General features: G+C 43.7%; 1 protein-coding gene across 6 annotated transcripts in view; it reads right to left on the bottom strand.

Annotated features, from left to right (window-relative positions):
- add3a (adducin 3 (gamma) a) overlaps positions 1–19,106 on the bottom strand; it is a 94,108-nt gene that overhangs the window by 50,730 nt on the left and 24,272 nt on the right. For 2 of the 6 annotated variants that reach the window (XM_070988049.1, XM_070988068.1), the window contains exon 1: positions 14,811–15,134. The exons of 3 other annotated variants lie outside the window; for them this stretch is intronic. The gene's annotated coding sequence lies outside the window, so the exon portion shown is untranslated. Of the gene's footprint in view, positions 1–14,810; positions 15,135–19,106 lie in introns of those variants that run through there. One more of the 6 variants, XM_070988035.1, reaches the window with a different exon arrangement.

Here is a 19,106-nt window from a genome sequence, read left to right as displayed (position 1 = left end):
ATGCGTGCTGACCACATCTCGAGTTTACCTCTACATCACTGCAGCAAGGTGACAACTTTAACCACTGGAGAGCAGCAAAACGATTTTCAACCTGACCTCTAGCTTTGCAAATCTGTTTCCCACAGTCCTCTTCATGTAGCATCAGATATTAGTTCAGCTTGAAGCCAAATTATTGTGCAGCGATGCTTTTGGAATGCCAGGCCCTCAACATGGGGTCAGAGCTCTCGATATAGGAGGTCCTGGTGTCATTTAGGCACCATTTCCCCCCATTTGTGGTCTGCGTAATTAATTCTATTCATCCTTTTCTTCCCTGTCTCCTTATCACTGTTATTTCATGGTTGTCCAAATGTGTAGCCTGCAGAGCCTCTCTCCCTCTGTGACAGTCACACATACAAGAGTGTGTGTGCGTGTGTGTGTGTGTGTGTGTGTGTGTGTGTGTGTGTGTGTGTGTGTGTGTGAAGGAAGGACAAACTTCCTGTCAGGATGTGGGGTCCAGCAGGGGGACAGTGGTACTTAGCCAGAAGCCATAACTTTCTGCTGAAACCATGTGTGTCGTAATGTGTGTGTTTATTTGTGTGTGTGTGTGTGTGTGTGTGTGTGTGTGTGTGTGTGTGTGTGTGTGTGTGTGTGTGTGTCCTTGCGGTGCATTCATGTGCAATTGTCCGTGTCTTGATTGCTCTGACCACTGAGCGAGCGTACTTCATATCGGAGGAGTCATTTCATCGACTGGAGGAAATTCTTCTCCGGCATCAAAGAGATTTCGGGCCCGTACCGCAGCGGGGCTTTCATTCATAAACTCCTGACCAGCGGAGCTTCAGATGAACCTGAATAAGGCCAATTATCAACATCTCTCTCACACCACAATCATAGTGGAAGGCTTCACGGATCTCTACAGATAATTAGACCACCAAGGAGGAGAGAAATACTCGAGAGCCTGGGCCCTTTCTTCCTCTCCGCCGGCTTCTCCTCTGTCTACTCTCTCCATTAATCTCCTTTGCCTTCTCTATCAGCATTCTCTCTTCTTTTCGCCACTGTTCATGTTTGTTTTTCCTCTCCATCTTTCTGCCAGATGAAATGCATAGAAATCATTCCGACTTGCACAAAGAGAGCAAAAATAGTGCACAACCTTTGATGTTCTGAAAAACAGTTATGCTTTAGTGGCCATGAAATGTGATGTTAAGGGAAGTGCTGAGGGAAGAAGAAAAACGTAGAGAACTATTTACATCATGACACTCAGAAACTTAAGAGTCACTTTCTCTAATTTTCTCAGAACCATGTAATTTCCGAGTCAGTGTCTATGGCTGTTGGCTGTATGGGAAAACTGCAGTCTTTTCACCATCACATGAGATCTCAGGAGGATTCATATGATGTTTTCATTTCTGTAGTACTCGTACTTTTAGGCCTTAAGAGCACAAAGTGTCAGGAAGACAAATGGCCACGACCAACTAGTATCATTATATATATTTATATACCTTGGTACATTTCAGCACAAATGTAAAAATGACCTCATATTCATGACCAATCGTACGGATGCAGATGACTGTTTCTGTGTATGTTTGTGCGAGTCCGTCCAGCTGTTTCCTCACACAGCCTTCACATTCCCACTTACACACCAGTGCACACACGACTGCCATCCTTCCCAGTCAGGAAGAGCTTAAAGGATATCCAGAGAAGCAGCTTATCATTGTGGCAACTCATTGTTCCTGACAATCAGTGTGCTATATGACTCACAGTTGCCACGGAGACCGAGGCCTAGTGATGCAATCAGGAAGGAAAACTTTTTTGTGACAATCACCACAGCTGAGCGCTAAAGTACACTTTCTGTAAAACTGAGGCTAAATCTAGAGCTTCAAGAACATTTTTACTGAAGTAACTTTGTTTTTACAGCTAAATGCAGCTTTCCTGTTGAATGCCTCGTGATGATTAAAAAAATGTATTATTTGATTTTAGGGAATCTCAGCCGATCAAATTCAACTACGGCTGTAGGCGTTTGCATCTGTCTTACCTCCACCAAGGCTCCCCTTTCACTCCCCAGATTTGAACGGTCAGGCTCCAGTAATGGTGGTGAAAAGCAATAAAACCCAAATCCAGGTTTAGAAACATCCTTTCACAACTACAGGTGATGTCACAGACCACATTATTCTCTGTGGACTGAGCCCTCAAAAAATAAACAGCAGCTCGAAGCTTAGCGCCATATTTTTCCCAGCAACATGGCGTTTTTTTCATTTTCAGAATGAAGGAACAGTACAGCTCTGAACTTGCAGAAAGCTTAAACACGTCAATAGTGCTTACTCATGCTATTCACCTGGTTTGTTTTGTCTCAAACGCTGCCTTCCTCTTTCATCTATTTGGCATGTTGACAGCAGGATCTTTAGATTTTCCACAGCTGACTTGCAGCATGCCGCTCCTGCCATCACACGAGTCACTGTCAGCTTGAGACAGACAGGGAACATACCAAAGGATCTAGTGACAGATACCTTAAAGCTACTGTAGACGGTGAGACCTTAGAAAAGACAGAACAAGAGCAAAGCAGGCAAAGGAAGGATTACACAACGGATGGCAGATCAAAAAGCACGAGGGATTATTTCTTCAACCTTCGAGCATCGATGTCTGATCATTTTCCCGCCAGGATAAAGATCACTCAGACGTTAACTCAACAAAAGCTCTTGCAGGCTAATGGTTCAAAGCAGCTAGAGCATGTCACTTTGCATCAGCGTCAACTCCGCTCACTTATCTGAGAGTTTAACAATTAAAGATAAATCAGGAGTCATTTTGTGTGACAAAACCCTTTTACTGAGGCAAAGTTGTTTATGGCCAACATTCAAAAGTTAAACCATAAACACCTGCTAAACTCCACAGTGGATGACAATGAGTTCAACAGCAGAATAAGCTTAATTCACCAATGATTCAAGTAAACTGTTCAAAGGATCAGACATTTATGTGCCTTTAAACATAACGTATGAAATAGGTTTGTCCCCATTAGTATTAATCACCACATTCATCACAAAACGACCAGTGGGAGCTGAACACATCGTCACCCAAGCAATCACGTCTTTAAAGCGACTCACTGAGAGCAACAGTAAAAACAGAGTCAACCACTTCCTGAGTTTAAAGCCTCAGCATGCTTCCAAACAGACATATGACGAGTTTTTCAGCCACGCCTAAAAACACAACGTTTATACCGTCTGAATAGTTTCACTTGAACGCAGCGTAAAAACTCTACCATCATAGTTTCTTACTGGCTGGATCCCTCCGCCTCCGAACTGGGCACCGTCTTCTTTGATTGGGTAAGTTTTAACATAGATCAAGGGAAAACCTTGATGAGAATGATAAACATCACAAGTCTGACTGATGACTAAAACTAGTAACTTCAGCATGTGGGTTTGATGTTGCCAACAATTTGGGTAAAGCTGATCTTTGGCGTAAACACCCAAAATGAACTTGGCAGTGGAAGCTTTTTCAAAGATGCTTGTGAAACCAGAGGGCAACCCCAGCAAACCCTTGGCATTTGTCTTCAAGTAATAACCTCAATTTACAATATTCCACTGTCATTTCTAAACATAAAAGAATGAGCCCGACCCAAGGTACTGGTGTCAGCTATGCACACAAGTCACATAATGATTTAAATTGGCTGATACTTGATACTTGGGTATAATGTTAAAGGCCACAGCTTTCTGGGAGGGAACATTCAGGCGGCAGGGAGATGCAGGTTCTCAAGTTATGTTTCAATTAGCCACCGATTTGTCGGCGAGGCAGGTAGACTCTAGGATCACCCTCGGGGTCCACATTGCAGTGTCACATTCAATTAGCATGATCAGACACAGGGAAATAGAGAAGGAGAAAGGAAAAGCAGAAAAACAAGGGATGGAGATGGAAAGTGACCTCAATGGAGCCCTGTTGCTGAAATCTCCATCTCCTGGCCCTCGATGAGGGGAGTATCAGCAACAAGAAAAATCGCTTTCATACATTTTTCAGCTGCGCAAGTCGATGCCGCAACTATGCACCGAGAAATTCCACAACTCCCTTCATTCTCTCTGTGCCTCTTCATCCTCCTGGACTGACTGCACCATCCTCATCCCTCATCCCCTGTGGTGTCCTGACAATCTTCTCATCCATTATCACGGGTTATTAGATAAAAAAATGAAGGAAAGATAAACGGATGGGAGGCTGCTCAGCACTGCAGCTGGCCTCACTGTGGGTTTTTCCTACGATCAAGCTACTGTCAGAGCAGATGGTGAACAGAATACCGACAAGAAAAAGGAGAGTACTGAAGCTCTTTAAAGTCATGGCTTCATTCAGTTTACAAGGTGCCTGATAGAACAGGCAGACTGGTCATTTCTGCTTTGTCTCCCACACACTCTCACACATACACAGAAGTATATTACAGTATCAGTAACACTCTGCACCAATATCCCTTTCAATTCCTCCCCTCTGTTTAACCAATCAGAAAAAACGCCCACCATCGCAGCAGGCCATTTTGGATCTGGTGTTTAAAGACGAGCATGAAGGGATCTTTCCACATTTAAAATGAAGGCAGGGAAGATTTATGGCTAGTTGGTGGGCGACGTAAAGCGTGACTGTGTATTGCATATGGAGGAACTAACTCATCACAGAAAATGAAACACCATCCGAGGTCTCTTATTAACAGCCGACAGTGCTGGATGGCTTTAACAGAGGACAGTGGTGTGTAACGAGTGGCCCGATATGTGCAAGGGGTGATGGTCTGATGGTCTAATTAGCTGTTGTTTGTTAGCATTAAAACACCTGATGTCCCGCCCACTTCGAACAAGCGAGACACACAAGGACAAACAACCTTTCATGCGAAACAATCAAACCTGGTCTAACTTTGGTAAAACTCTGTGCGTTCATGTCCGAGCCCATCCCTCAAAATAAAAGGCTGATGGAGAAAACAAGTTTTCAGGGTCCTTAAAGGACAACTTGTTTTGTTACAAGCTCTGAATCAATAATTTCAGCAACAAGTGCAAAGCAATATGGAGTAAGTCATTTCATATCCACCTTATTCCTGGTCCCATGATACACTCTGTGAATTATGGCCGCCACTGCCAGTTATTCCTTTCACTGAAGCAGCCTCTGCAAGACTTAGCGGTATGCTACAGGTGTCTTCCCTTTTCTTTGATATTTTTTGGGGGAAAATGATATGGGGAACATCCCGCCACACTTTAAACTGGAAAATGTGCAGTATAATTCATGCGCAGTATTGTGGGGCCAGGAATACCAGTTATTTTTTCCAACCAAAGCTGAAAGAACCCAGCACTTCACGTGACAACTGGACAAAATGTGGCCTTATATCTCTTCGAGTCATTCTCGTCTTCCATTCTTCCTTCGCGCCTCCAGCCTGTCTGTGCATCCATCCGTCTCTAATCCTCTTCCTGTACGGCTCACTGAAACCTCAACGTTCATTTGTGTGACTCTTTATTTGGCATCCAGTAGAGGGTGTCTGCCTCTCCCCCTCCATTCATCCCTAAACTTTCCTCTTTCAACCACTTCTGCTCTCCCTCCACCGTCAATCCTCTGCTTTACTCACTCCTCCCCTCTCGCCTTATCTGTCTTTCATCTCCTTCCTCCTCAATCAGATACTCCTTCTCTCTCACACTCTGTCCATGGTCCGTCCTGCTGAGAGAAGGACAGTGCAGAGTCCTGGCAGCTCTCCACCCTCCCTGCCTAGGCGGAAAAATAAACAAGCATCCACATGTTCCCAAGGAATTTTAATGACTTCCATAACTCTGGCTTCTTTACCTGCCAAACCCCAGGCAGCATAAGGGAAACAGTGGACTCTGGACGAGCCAGCTTAGCGGCACTGATGACGAGCTTTGTGAGCCTGAGCCAAGTAGTATCCTTTGAAGAGCTGAGCAGCTTTAAAAGAGGCCGGAGGTTATTCAAGCGAGAAACCATATAGACACATCTATGGGCTAAAAAGTGCAAAATAAAGCTTACAACTAAACAACATTAATCTAAACATGCTGACCAGTGCAGCCTCACAGCAGGGAACAACTGCAGTGACGCAATGATACTGTGGTCCTACTAGGTAGCAGGGCCGAACCATGTCCATCTCTGTCCTTAGCTGAGCTGTGTCAATGCACTTAAGTGATTGGCTCAACATTTGTGGTCAGGTAGGAAACTACAGAGAAAGTGGCATTTAAAAAAAGGCTTCCGTATGCTCAACTTGTGGTACTTTTGTCGGTCCTGTGGAGGGAAGCCTCTGTGGTTTGGAGTCTTGGAGCCTCACTCCCAAATTGCTTCTTTGAGCTATTTTCTGATCCACGCTGTAATTGCTGTAAAAGATATTGATAAAGGGCATAGTTTGCTTGAAACATGCAGGTTTCTATGGCATGCTGTCTGACCACGTTTTAAGGAGAAAGCGTTGATAGCTGATCAGAAGGTCCATCTTGAAGATGGGGTGAAAATCCTGCCACCATAGCCTTCCTCTGGATGGTCTGTTGTGTGTGAGTGTACATGATTGTTCATGACCATATGTTTGTATGAGAGAGTGAGACCTGCAGTGATTGAGGGCCACAAGAGGCTCACTGTCAGGTGGTAAAACCCTTGTTGGGAGTGTATTTTAATGGGGCCATGACCCACAGACTGTCAGGTCAAACTCTAGTGACCTGACATGAGAGTGGATGAGGGGTTGGAGATCTCTGTCAGGGGCCAGGGCAGGGCAATAAATTTGTGGGATTACTCTTGTCACAGTGAATGTTGAGATCTATTTAAGAAATAGAAAGACAAAAGAAGAACCAGGATCAGTACTACTGAAGACATCAAAACTATAAAATAACAAATAAAGTATTACGTTGTAACCAAAAAAACTGTAAACAAAGCAAAATACGTTTCATATTTTAGATTCTTCAAAGTAGCCACCTTTTGCTTTGATGACAGCTTTGCACAGATTTGTTGGTCCGTCATGTCCATTAATATCAGTCTGTAACTTTGTGAATCTTTGGTTCACTACGCTGACTTATTTAACATAAGGGCTGCGTTACATCTGTGCATTTTTCTCCTGCCTGGCCTTCTCTTCACCTTCATTAGCAGGACATTACGAAATCAGACAATGTGTTTTATTATAGATGTGTCAGCGGTGGGGAACACCCAGCCCACTGGCAGGATCACTGTTTAGATTTCTGATCTCCTCAGTTGTGTTTTTCTTTCCATCTCAACCCCAGACCAGCTGCAGAGGAAATGACAATATGAGGGGGAAAACAACAGAGATTAATAACACCTCCTCCCACCTACTCACACTCCCCACTCGATTGCCCATTTCTCCATCCATGTATGCCACTCTGGTCTCTTTCTGTAGATGTGGCTTGTTCGACCTCCCGCCCCACTCCTCAATCTGTAATTCTACTCGTTTCATCTGCAGGGTTGCGACCCTTGACTCATGAAATTGATACGTCACTCTGTCTTGCACAAACTCAGGAGGCTCACACACTTGCAGATTTAGTTTCTCCCCTCCTTTCCCTCTGTAAACCCTGTTCTCTCTCACGCGTGAGGAATCTGGGCTGTGTTCCCCAACTTCAAGTCCACCATGATTAGCAGGCCTTGGGGAGTGGAGCCACAGAACTCCCTCAAACTTCTGATGTCAGAGCTTTATGGCTCAACACAATCAAGTGATTTATATCTGTGTGTTTGAGCAGTAAAACATCTTCGCTCTTTTCTATTCCCCTGACACTTTACGTATTTCTTCCATCTACTTCCATCACTTTATTCATTTACAAAGGTTCAGACCAAAACACAGAGTTAAGATGTATCAAATTAGCGTATTTTACAGTAAACCAGTTTAGGCAGATCATGATGAGCGTGTACAATGTTGGTAAAAACTAGTCATCCTCTCGCTCTAATCCAGTTTGTGTGACAAATGTTGGAGTCAAAAGGAAAGTTAGGTAATTCTTACACTGAGGCTTTCACAGAAACATAAGGCTGGAACTGAAACATGGATAATCTATGAGAAATTTGCAATTTGAGTGACAGATGATTTGGATTTGATTCCCTCAGAAGTAACTTAATTCATTCTTTAAGCTAAGCCCAGACAGAAAACAAGGGGCTGCCCATTGAAATATCATGCCTACACATAGCACAAACTCATCAAAAGAATGTTTCAAAGTCCATAAAGTCATTCTTCTTTTTCTTCTTACGACCAAAAAACTTCCTAAGCTTATACTTTAACCCTCTAGAGTCAGTTGACATGCTTTAGTTAACCCTATGAGACAATGCAATACAGCCTGCTCAGGCTAAAATGAAGGGGTGAATCCCCAATTTCCCCTCACGGTATCTTGTACAGAGCCTCTATGCCAATGCTACTGACGCACAGCAGAACACCTGCTTGCACTTGCTGATTTGGGGGAGACTGTGATTATTAAGATGACTGTGACTGTGGTAAACAGTCTCTGCTTTAGTAACTAGGTTTGATTAAATCCAAACATCAACCCACAGCTGGTTCCAGCACTGAGATCTTCAACTTCACTCTGATTCAATTCCCTTGATGGGAGGTGTGGGACATCAAACTTGAGTCCCCTCTCACTGGGCTCTACTCAAATATCCACTTCTGGATGAGAGAAACCCCATCCTGACTTCATAAATGACTTCCAGGTTTTGGTTCAGAAGGAGGGAGGAAGGAGGAAAGAAGTGATACAAAGAAAAAAAAACAAAGGAGGAGAAAGAGATTTGAGGGGAAATTGGGAGGCTGTGTGCCCAGCCTCCTCACCATCACAGTCAACCTTTGCCAGGACAGAAAAGCTTCCCACTGAATGATGAAGTCATTGTTTTTGCACTTTAATAAACAAGGTCCTAGATGGTTTTACAGAGAATCCCGGGGATGTACTGTGGATGTACTTTAGTCCGTTCACATGTGTTTGTGCTGGTTGGTTGGTACAACTCCTAGTTCTGTAAGAAGTGACCAAGCCAGCAAAAGTAAAGCAACACCTTCCCTCCTGTGCGCTCCACTGCTCCTTTTACAATCGCTCAACCTGCCATGCATCACGTTAGAGCTGCAAATCCCCACAGACAAATGTCACATCTGGAGCAATCCAATGATTCATCCAAAGAAGTTCTCCCTTTTCTTTGAAATCCTCACTTTCCTCTCAGAGCTCAAAGTACAGGCTTCCCCTTGTCTTTCTTCCTTACACAGTAGAATTTAGGGTTTCAAAAGTCTCTACTATTGAAGGCTTGATCGCAGGGAATTGAGAAATTAGCACTTACTACCTTGCGTTTGTTAGCAATTATAGTGAAAGTTAATGGTGCATTAAACATGACAATAAAAAAAAACTCATAAAACAACTTTCAAACTGTTCCTTACCTTTTTTCTGCACTTACCACAGCTACCGAAAACCAAGAACGGCTTCAGTTTGATGCCAAGTGGTGGTTTCTTTCCTCAGCATTCTCAACCAAAGCTGACAAAAAGCTAGGCTGATGCTGGTTTTATACAAACAAGAACCCCTGAAATTCCACCCTTCAAACAGCTGAACTGGTGTAAGACACATGATAGTCCCTGTGACTCAGCATTAGTCTGCCAAGACAAGCAGGGAAGCTGTCCTTGACAAAAGGGAGACTGAACACAAACTGTACTTATAAGCTGCAAACAATGTGTTACATCTGCAGATAAAATGTTCTTCACACATCTCAGAACAAAGTTGAGGTATAACTCTAGGTCTTATGACCAAGCACATTAAATGAGTGAACAGTAAAGGAGTAATATATGGAGCTTAGTAAGACATGAGCACAAAAGGAAGGTAAGCATCAGGGAAAGTTGGTCATGACTTAAGAGGAGAAACGTCCTGTTGCATCGTGTCCTGAAGGCCTGACTCATGTCTTGTTTCTGGGGAAAATTAACCAATATTTCATCTGGTGGAAACTTTCACTCATGAGGTCTTGCAACATTCAGTAACTAATTGTCATAGTGACATTCATGAGGTCAGAAACAACATTAACTAACCTACGGTGAGCATATTAGGTGCATACGGATTCTCTCTTCTTCTTGTAGAGACGAGCGTGATCCAATTTTAGCGCCACAAGAGAAACATGTTGGCAGATCCTGCCACTGGGTGAAGACAGGTTCAGCAAAGCTTTCCCATGAACTCTGACCTGGCCAGGGCAGTCTATATAAAGTGTCGGGAGAAGTTCAAACCGTAATTGGTTTCACCCTACAAGCCTCAACTCAGTGTGGTGAAGGCCGAATGGGAGCCTGGGGTTACAAGGGTCGAACCCCTGCTGGACATTTAGCCAGTGATCTGATATCATTATCCAGAGGAGCATATAATGAACATAGTAAATCAAACAACAGTTCAACCTCACAGCATCAATCCCTGTTTTTGAGGAGTTTCCAGGAGTCTGACTGAGGTTCATGACATGGTTCAACCACCTACGGGAGAGGACAACAATGAGTGAGTGAACCTATGTCAACAAACCACCAGATATGAATGTAAGTCTGGAGGAAATTGAAGATCACTTAGCCATGTCCGTGGGAATATCAAACTTTAAAAGAGCTCACTGTTTACTAAATAAAAGGACCGAGACTGTAGAGATGGCATGTTCTTGCTTTGCTTTCTGCATAGAAACCTGATCACAATGAGTCTGGGCCCCTGCGTGTGCACCTGCATTAAAGCTGAAATGCGTGCAGTCTTTTGTCGGAGCTCAGATCTAAGCCCCTCAGTGGGACCCAGCCCAAATACATTTGGTTTAACTTAGAGCTGGACAGCAGAGTTCAATCAGACCCGAATCACAATCATCAAAAAGAACCAAATCAACAACAAAAAAAAAGTTCCATTAGCCAGAATCTGACAGCAACGATTTCTTGGCTTGGCGGGCCAACAGGTGACACTCCACAGACCTTATTGAGTGTGCAGCTCCACACAAATTATGAAGCACTCATTTAAAACACACAAATATATAGTTTACACACACACACACACACACACACACACACACACACACACACACACACACACACACACACACACACACACACACACACACACACACACACACACACACACACACGCTGGGGATGACTTTCTTGAAAACTAAATTAAATGCAGCAGACTCGGACAGCTGGAAACCATGCTGTATGACATAATTGCAGGCAGGCTAGCCAAGCTATTTAACACACACACACACACACACACACACACACACACACACACACACACACACACACACACACACACACACACACACATTACATAAACCAGTGATTTACAACACAAGTTAGAAAGAAGAGTAACACCCATTTCTTGGACGATAAGACAACCCCTTCCCCTCTCTTTGTAAAACACACACTCATTCACACACACACAAACACATCATCTGTCCTAAAGTGGAAACATAAGGAGAGGTGCTCGGGTCACTGGGGTTGATTGGGACAATACTTCACCTCCTCAGCCTCAGCATGGGGGAAAGGTAACCTCTTTTGGCTGCTTTTAAAATGTTACTGAACTGCATGCACACGATTGCAGTGCAATAAGTCACATGTAACAGAGCGAAATCTGTCTTAATTTGCCTCAAAGATATATATCAAAAACCTTGACCCGAGAGCAGACATTCCTCAGGAGAGGAAATCAAGGCCAGCGTGACTGCAAATCATTCAGCCTGAAGCAGCAATATTTTCTTGAAGGGCCGCGCACACAAAGTCTTTCCTGAAACAATGTGAAAACCCTGGAGAGTGGCCTACAGATGAAGACCAAACAAAGCCTGTTGCAAGGGTCCTATTTTATTACTTCTCTGCAAAAGAACTCTGGACAAATATTTGATTAGACGTTTCAGGATTCATTAGAGGACCGAGGCCATCACCATGACAGCGAGTGCCATGGAGGCAGGATGTGTACGCAGATTATACATCTGCTCTGCAGTGAGAGCTGAATTCCAAAGCAGACTATACTGCACTCTGTTCAAACCTCTGCAAAGCAAGACTATTACTGAAACTGCACTTGAAATGACCATGCACATGCACCGTAAGTTTGCACGTCAACATCCAATTCCAAACCACCTCATCACAGTTAGTGAGCAATCTTTGATGTAATCTCGGACAAGATCCAAAGTATGTTCAGTCAAACTAATTTAAAAAATGTTTTACCTATAGTTGTATGAAAAGGTTTGGGAACCCAGATCAAAATGTCTGTTACTGTGAATAGTTAAGTGAGTAAGAGATGAACTGATCTCCAAAAGGCATAAAGTTTAATATGAAACATCCTCATCAACATTTTAAGATAAGTGTATTTTGTTTGGCACAATTTTAGAGTGGAAAAAGGAAAAGAGCGCCATGTAAAAGTTTAGGCACCCCAAGAGATCTGAGCTCTCATAACTTTTACTAAGATCTCCGTCTCCTTTATCGGCTTGTTATGGCTATGGCTTGATCACAGTCATCGTTAGGAGAGGCAAATTTCAAAGCTTTATAAATACTCTGACTCCTCAAACCATGTCCCAACAATCAGCAGCCATGGGCTCCTCTAAACACATGCCTAAGAAACAGTAGTTAACATGAATGGTGGAGGTCGAGTCGAGGGCTGGAAGATCAGGAAAACCTTCAGAGATAACTGCTTGTTGGATTGCTTAAAAGGCAAATCAAACCCCCTGTTTGACTGCAGAAGACCTTTACGAAGATTTAGCAGTCTGAGGTGGTGCTGCACTGTTCTACTGTGCAGTCACACCTGCACAAATATGACCTTCATGAAAGAGTCATCAGAAGAAAACCTTTCCTGCTTCCTCACCACAAAATTCAGCATCAGAAGTTATCAAAGGAACATCTAAACAAGTCTGATGCATTTTGGAGTCAAGTCCCGTGGACTGATGAAGCTCAACGTCTTGGCTGCAATAAGCAAAAGCATGTTTGGAGAAAAAGGGTGCAGAATTTCATGAACAGAACACCCCCCCAACTGCCAAGCAGGGGGGTGGATCGATCCGGCTTTGGGCTTGTGTTGCAGCCAGCAGTAGGGGAACATTTCACTGGTCGAGAGAAGAATGGATTCAATTAAATACCAGCCATTTTGCTTTGGGCTCTTTTCTATTTTTGCTATTTTAAAACTGTAAAATGTGGAAATAAAGAAAGGAATCTCACTTGAAATATTAAAGAAATGTGCCATCTTTAACATGCTGTCTGCAAATAAGGTCATCTTTTACTTGCCAAACTTTTGCATGCCACTGTGATCTTTTATATTACTGTAGCATTATGCCATCCTATCCTGTTACTATACGGCTGTAATCAATAACATTCTCAGACAACCTCGAGCTTAAAGCAATGTGCTCCTTGGTGACAACACAACACGAACAACAGAGGAGGAAAGCGTGTGTGCAACATGCGAGGAGCTCACAGCCGTCAGGAGGCAGCGGCATGGACGCAGGTGTCAGTGTCGCTGATGTGAATCCATCAGCTTTCATTATTTCAGCACTGACGAGATGAGCTTGACAGCAAGTCAGACTTCATTTGCCAGCGGCTGGGAAAATATTTCCGTCTGTGCTTGTGCTTGCACTTTGTAGTGTTTGATCTATGTGGACATGACACTGACATTTTGAAGCTTTGTTGTCTTATCACAATTCAGCACACTGGTTTATTTTATTGCACTGCAGAACCTCGACAAAAGCTGCAGCACAAACAATCAGCTTGGATTGAAATCTTCACACTTCACTGTCGAATCCAGCATACAATTTCAGGTCGCTGTCAGATAAAATGCTCAGCAGAGGAGAAAAAAAATTGCAGCAAAACTCAAAATCCAAGAGGACTGAGCTGAAATGGTGTACAACCTCGAGGCCTGGAACGGGTATCGTCAGTCACGCAAAACACCTCAAGCAATATAGAAAATTGAATAGAGTGAAGCAACTGAAGACAGCAAATTCAAGTAACAACGTGAGCAAAGAGCAACCGAACCACAGACTTTCCCATCAGTCAGTCAGTTATCCAACCATGAAAGGGGGCCTTTCATAGGAACACCCAGAAAACAACAGCCAGAAATAGAAACGAGCAGCTCCTAACGGCTCCTTATCTCTGCTCAGTCAATAGTAAGCAGACACCTATGAAGTAAAGCACTTGACTGTATCACTCCGCCTCTCCCTCGGGGGGTGAGGAGCGAGGTAGGAGCCACGAGACAGGAGCAAATGTTAGAAGTCCTGAACTTTAAAGACAAATTTCAAGCAAGTAGAGGACTAAATACAGATAAAACCCTGTCTTTTCTCAATGCACAAAACTCAGAGTCTTCTATAAAGCACAAGCCCATGTGCCTACCCCCCGCCACTAAGCATGCTGACACTTGAGAGGGCGGCACCTCATCTCAGGCCCATTCACAGCTCCCGGCTCTATTCTTCTCCATAGTAAAAAGAGCCCATCTGAAAGGAGGGAAGAGGGCCTCTGCTTTTTCATTTAGCGCAAAGCAATCAAAGCAGAAAGTCCTCTATTCTCCTTCCAGCTCCCAAGTTTCTCCTGTAGCCTGAACATGTGCATGAGACACTCATAAAAATGCTCGCCCTCCAGCTTGAAAACATGTATGAGTTTATCACAGATTCATGGTCTTTCTCTTGGTACTGTCAGCTCTGGGAAATGTCACAACTGCACAGAGGCAACGAGAGCAGACAGCAGAGAGATAGCAGCCCTGATGGTGGAGAACACAGCATCTATTATATCACTCTCACACACACACACACACACACACACACACACACACACACACACACACACACACACACACACACACACACACACACACACACACACACACACACACACACACACACACACACACACACACACACACACACAGAAGCATAAACCATGCAACAATCAGCTCGCACTGTAAAGAAATCGCACTACAAACCTGCTGGACAGCCAGTCGGAGTTAAACTGCTGCCTCTGAACCTTCCTCTTCACCACACAGCTGTGATCCACCTGCACTGCAGCGAGTCCTCTGCCTGTACTGCTCGCTCTCTCGCCCTCTCTCTCTAACACGCCTCTCCCATTCTAACTGAATGCAGTGTAAAACTGTTGCGCCGGCTCTTTCCTTCACGCTCCTCCTACAGTATCTGCCTTTATTTTTTTCCTTCCCTGCTAAAGCAGAAGCCGTTCTGCTGGATCTGGTTCTGTGCAGAGAGCAGCGCTGACTGAAAACACAACTTGTCTGCTGCACGAGCTGCGGAGGACTAGCCAGCGTGCAGCGGGGGGGGGGGGGGGGGGGGATTCAGTGGGTGCTGACGGCGGAGGGGGGTTGCAGAGGGGAAGGGGGGAGGGTCAATGATTTAAATTCACACACACACACACACAAGCACAGGGGTGACATGATATGGTCTTTCCCCCTCGGGGTGCTTCACAGATCTTTTGCCTTTTTGTTTTTGTGCCTTTCCTTTGTTCAAAATGTTTTATTCATCAGCTCAGACTCTTGAGGGCAAATCGAGGATTCATAGTGAAACGAAAAGTAAAAGATATAAAAACACTTATTGGTTCTTTTCCCTCCATTTCTGTTATTTCATTCTTTTCTCTTCTCATTCCCTCTTTAGCTAAACCTTCTTGTGCATTCCCTCCTTTCTTTTCAAATGACATTTTTACATTTAAATTTCTCCTCTCCATCATTGTTGAAAAATTTTCCAAAGTCCTTGGCAAGGCACAAGGACTTTGGAAAGACCTCTTTCAGCGAGGTCTGACAAGAGAACTTCCCCTATGCACCCTACATTAAAGGGTCCCTCCCTCCCCATCACACAAAAGAAATTCAGCACTTTGCAGTTTAACAACCTTCTCATGCATTTAGAAGTTGGGGAATCTGCATAAAATCAAGATGTTGAATATTTTGTGAGCTTTTTTTGTGCTTCAGAATACAAATATACGCATAATATGCTTATTCACTATCGTGCAAAGATGTAAATGAAGAGAGAGTTAGCAAACCATTAGCTTAGCTTAGCTCAGCATACAGGCTGAAACTGCTAGCTTGTAGAAACAGTCTGGCACATAAACTGGAGATTTTGCATTTTTGTAGAGTAAATAAACAAGATATAATGTGTTTGTTTTTTTGTGAGTTTCAGTGCTGGTGGGTAGATTTTTCTTACCTTTGGGGACAGAGTCAGACTAGCTATTACCTGGGTCTAATTGTTATGCTAAGCTAACAATATTCTCACCTCATTCTTAGCAAGCCAGCAAATGAGTGCACTGTCCTAAATGTTCCAAAAGCATTCTGTTAAACACATATGTAAGTGGTAAAATGTTAAATCCTACGTGATTGTTCACATTGTGGGTACTTTGAGCAGATTTGGGAGGATACAGATAGTTAATTTGTTCCAGTGCTGTCACAATTGGTCAATTTGTTAACCGGGGCGATAGAAAAGAGGCCAGGGGAATGACATTGAATTAGCATGTGAAAGGCTCACTCACTGACTTCACACTGACCAGGCTGTCCATGGTGCAGCTGAGGAGGCACCTTCACATGTTTTCCCTCCATGTCCCCTGATCAGCACTGTGCACTCTCAGAGACAAACGAGGCCCATCAGGCACATTACAGGCTTTCATGGACATCATTTCATTATCGGGTTTCCAGCAGATCGAGAGAAGATTGATATTGAGGAAAATCATTCCCAAACGGCCTTAAGTTTCTCAGAACTCTGTTTAGAGGAATTAAAATGGGCATCAGAGGACATTTCACTCCCTCATGTAAGGCAGATTGTTGATGTATGTAATTTAGGGTCAGTTAGAGCAATAAACAAATCTCACATGAATTTTTAATTACTGCTTCCTCAAAGACGCTTCCATTTGGAGGGTAAAAGCTTGGCTTTATTGCTGACTAGCACAGAAACAAGGCAGACAGTAATTATAGGAAGCAAAAATATATTCTACTGTCCAAACACAGCAGAAGAAGCAAGTGAGCCAGCTGAGACTAAATCAATTCAGAATCAATTATTCAAGCTAAGAGGGGGAGTATGGGAGACACACTCTGGCCAGGCTCCTGTATACCCAGCTGTCAGTCTCTCCGTGGCAGGGATTCCCTGCTTGTCTGTGCGGTGAGTGTGGTTTTATGTTTGTCAAACTACGTCTCAGACGAGAGGCTCGATCCAGGAAACTGTTCAGTCTTGGTGTGTTGGAATAAACGGCATCCTCAGTCTCGTCTGGGATGATGTGTAGTTGACAGCTAATGGCTCCTGCTTGCAGGAAAGTCTCCAACCTGCATAGTCCAGCACTGTCTCATGACCCCGAAACAGCCCATTAAACACAAGAACCAGAACCACATCCCCTCTCAGAGTCTCCCTCCAGCTCCAGCTCCGAGTGTGCATACCTGTCCCAGAATAAACCTCGCCCTCTGGCCTTCCGCAGCAGAGCCAGAGCTGGATGCCTGGTCTAACATTAGCACATATTTGAGTGAAATGTGCAGGGGCCCGGCAGTCTCCGTGGGTTAAAAAGGGATGCACGTCTAGATTATTTATGAGCAGGACTGCTAGTTGTAAGTTTCGACAGTAACTCCTCTAAGGAGAGGATGGAGGAAGACGGAGCAGTGCACTTTGCAAAAGGCAGATGGTGTATACATACAGTATGTTAATAAGCGCTCATAGCTGGGTAATTATAGTTCAAGTAGAACAGGATGAGCTCTTAATCAGTATAAAGTTGTAAATCTAGGCTGCTTGTTAATTTAGCTGTGTACATATGATCTCTGCACACCATGGTAAGATTCATACATTATAAATCATCACGTTGTGGAGTGCTTGTCTGTCACTATGCTTCCAGTAATTGATCCTGACGTGACATTGCTCCACGATTGTGTTTACATGTATGTGTGATGATCCTTTTGCCAGATGTCCCCGACTTCACATGCTGCCGAATGTCACGATGTCAGACACACAACCCCCGCCTCCCTCTCCCCCATTTTTATCTGCCTTTTGTTCCATTTAGTAACACCATACATGAATCTTACATCCATACACGCACAAATAGCTTTTTGTAATCAAAAACAACCAAGCACGCAGCCTGCAGCAGTAGAAAAAGCCATATCATCAGAACTGCAGCATCAACAAGAATAAACAATACAAAAGCTCTGTCGGACTATAGTCTTCTGGAAAAGAACACAATGTGCCCAAAAATCTGAAAAAGTAGTAAAAGAAACATAATGTCTGTGCCCAGATTTCGACTCTGTGCATGCAGAGTAAATAAGCCCTTTCTACTCCCTGCAAACACCAGATGACAGCGGAGCAATTTAACTGCTGACGTAAGCTCAAAGGCCTTGAAAAAGCCAGAGGAAGTGCTGGGATCCACCTGCAGCGGCGTGCAGTGGCCTGTTGGTCTGCGTCCAGTAACAGTGAGGGACTTCATCACAGCGGCTGCCTGTCCTTTTCATACAGAAATAAGAGCCATATGATGTGAAACTGTGCAGGTAATTCAGATAATAGTTTATTTAGTAATAAAAGTCCCTGCATATCATCACACAGCCACACCTGGAAATAGTGGAACTGTATGTATGTTGTGTTCATGCATTACTTATTAAACTCCTTCAGAAGTCTCTCAGGTTTCACATTTCATAGCTCTTGATGTTAACAAAATATGACATTTAATAAATAATTCATGGATATACGTCGTATTTTATAATAACTAAACCTGACAAAAAGGCCCAGAGCACTCCACTTTGTTAATCATCAAGATTTATTTTTCCGTATTTATTCGCAGAATTCGGTCACCTCGAGTCCTGAGGCGACCTCCCCTCCCAGCGTGGGGTGTGGAGACTCTTGGCCTATTTGCATTGGGGAGGGGTTCCTCTTTAATTCCCCATGTTGACTGTAACACCATGTGACAGAGGTAAACACTGTGTTTCAGCTAATGAATCCATGGCTGGCACAAGGTCAGGAGGTGCTCATTATGGGAAAAAGGCACGCTGTGACAGGGACTTCAACATCTCCGTGTGATGGGTAGAACATGCTTGCAGGGTTAACCCGTGTTCACTCTAAAATGAATAATCCAATGCATAAACTAGCAATGAAGGCACATTGTTTAAAACTGACCTTAGATCAGATAAACACCTATTACCTTTCTTTCCTTTGGACAGAAAAATGCTCGCGTTGGTAGCTTCATAATAATGATGTCAGGTTTAGCAAAAGCATAAAAGTCCTCTACCTACAACAGGTCGTAAAAATATGGACATTCACCCTAA

Source organism: Chaetodon trifascialis, chromosome 2 (assembly GCF_039877785.1).
Source record: "Chaetodon trifascialis isolate fChaTrf1 chromosome 2, fChaTrf1.hap1, whole genome shotgun sequence".
Lineage (NCBI taxonomy): Eukaryota > Metazoa > Chordata > Actinopteri > Chaetodontiformes > Chaetodontidae > Chaetodon > Chaetodon trifascialis.
Note: the sequence above shows the minus strand (reverse complement) of the source record. Positions and strands in the feature narration are given on the sequence as shown.